At 43.6% G+C, this 2169-nt stretch overlaps 1 pseudogene; it reads right to left on the bottom strand.

Moving 5' to 3' along the window:
- Positions 1–126: 126 nt before the first annotated feature.
- Positions 127–1541, bottom strand: LOC122546135 (annotated as a pseudogene).
- Between the last annotated feature and the right edge of the window lie 628 nt (positions 1542–2169).

Raw genomic sequence — 2169 nt, 5'->3', positions numbered from 1 at the left:
CCTTGCAGAAGTAACACTACTTTACCTACATCCGACAATTTCCCCCTTTTTCTTTAATTATCATTTGTTATTTTCTGCATTTTTTTATATGTCGCTTCCAAATTGACCAGCATCTTTTCCAAAATTTCATTTTTTTTTGGGAATCTCCCCAAGGTCACTTATTCCCTCATTGTTTAACAGGTAAGGCCCTTCCACCCAATTGTTCTTTAGAGGCATTTGTGTGGCCAGAGCTGTTTCAATCAATCTTTGGATTAACCCCCGTGCGCAAGTTATGATGCAGCATCCTATTGCGGTCAGTACTCCCACCACTACGGTCAAGGTGGTGAGGACTGAAACCACCACACCCTTCCACTTTCCAAACCACAATTCTAGCCACCCTTTGAATGATGTGCTGACTCCTGAATTTTCAGCTAGTTCTTCGGCTAGTGTTGTTGGACCTTGGAGGGCTTGAGTAATAGACCCATCTGGGGCTGTGTTATTTGGAAGAAAGGTACAACAGCTCCCTCACACACACTCCCCCTTTTTCTGCTAGGATCATATCTAGGGCCATTCTATTCTCCCAGGCCATTCTGCTGGTTGCATCAAGTTGCTCGGCTATACCTTTAATTGCGTCTCTAGTGTAATTGATGAACCTTTGCTGATTATAGAAAATATAGTTTATCCAATCCACATTTTTGTTGACTGTTACCCACCAGAAGAGGGCTGATTCAAAGCCTGCCATGATCTGGTTACGATCCTTGAACTCATCAGGTACCCCTCTTGGGACTCCTGTAGAGTCTAGATATATCTGATCATTAAGCAATGTACCCAATAGTGATCTCCTACTTTGTCCCCCTTCCTTTACTCTCTTTTTCTTTTCAAATGCTAGGGTGAACAAAATTGCCAATTGTACGCTTGCACACATGCCCCTCCAATCTGGAGGCAGGGTGGGTCTCAATATTTTCCCTCCGCAGTACCACCACAGATCTGCTCGGGGAATCCTAAATGCTGAGTAGTTCCCTCCCTTTTCCATAACGTACTCAATCTCGGTACATGATTTTAGCTCCCCCAAATAACTGGACCAATCTGTTCCTCGCCTGTTTACACACGATGTGTGATTTCCGACCACGGTGGAAAACATGGGGGGCGTCTTCAAGCCTTCCTTCTTTAGAGGAGGGAACTTTAATAGAAGGGGCATACAATCTTTATTACTCCGTGCAGTCTCATCCTGATACAGGGCTATCATGCGTGTCATGCCCCTTCTGTCCCGCTTCCACTCGAGTGGAAAGGGGACTACTTGGGCCATTGGTCTCCCAGAGGCACATGCAGTGCAATTGCTTATTCAAACTTTTCACAGTGTACTTTACCCATTCAACTCAGGCATTTGTATCCCTATATCACATTTCTACTTCAATGGTCTGCTTTAAGTCCTTTACCTCTACAATTTTTATCACCTTAGGGTCAGAGTAAGGGACTTTACTATTCCTTTCTCCTACTCGGGTTCTGTCTTTCACCTGTATTTTAAAACAACATCCCAGGAAATTATTCCCGTCTGCTTTCATCTCTATCCCAAATATTTGGTCTAATTGGACCTGATAGGTTTCTCCCCTAAAACTGCTTCATACCATGAGGTTTTCTTTATTGTTAAATACATTGGGTTACACTTTTATCGGGACAGTCAGGAGCTGGCTGGAAGAGGCCTCAGTGTACTGTGACAAGTGGATTAATCAGAAGGTCACCTCTGAGATCTTCCTGCCTCCGCCATCCTTTACATTCTTTATTCCGAAGATATCTCTTACACTTTTCTCTCTGGGACATTTTCTTCCCGCTCGTCTTATCCCATGCCACACCCCCACCTTCTGGAATTCTTTCATAAAATCTAAGAGTTATTACATCGCCACAATCCACCAGGCTACAGGCATCTGTTTCTATGACTTGTGGATTTGTACTTTCAGGAACCGTCATCACTGAGTAAGACGACATCACCATAATCTGACAGAGTCCTAAGACTAGAAAAGCTAATATAATGTACCTAAACATTTTTCCCATTCTATAGTGGTATGGAAGTACCGAGAGACTTAACATACAGTATTACAGAAACTATCCCGCGCTCACGCCGCTACCATATAATCAGGAGAGACTTCACATACAGTATTACAGAAACTATCCCGCGCTCACGCCGCTACCATA

This window comes from Chiloscyllium plagiosum, unplaced genomic scaffold (assembly GCF_004010195.1).
Source record: "Chiloscyllium plagiosum isolate BGI_BamShark_2017 unplaced genomic scaffold, ASM401019v2 scaf_23593, whole genome shotgun sequence".
NCBI lineage: Eukaryota > Metazoa > Chordata > Chondrichthyes > Orectolobiformes > Hemiscylliidae > Chiloscyllium > Chiloscyllium plagiosum.
Note: the sequence above shows the minus strand (reverse complement) of the source record. Positions and strands in the feature narration are given on the sequence as shown.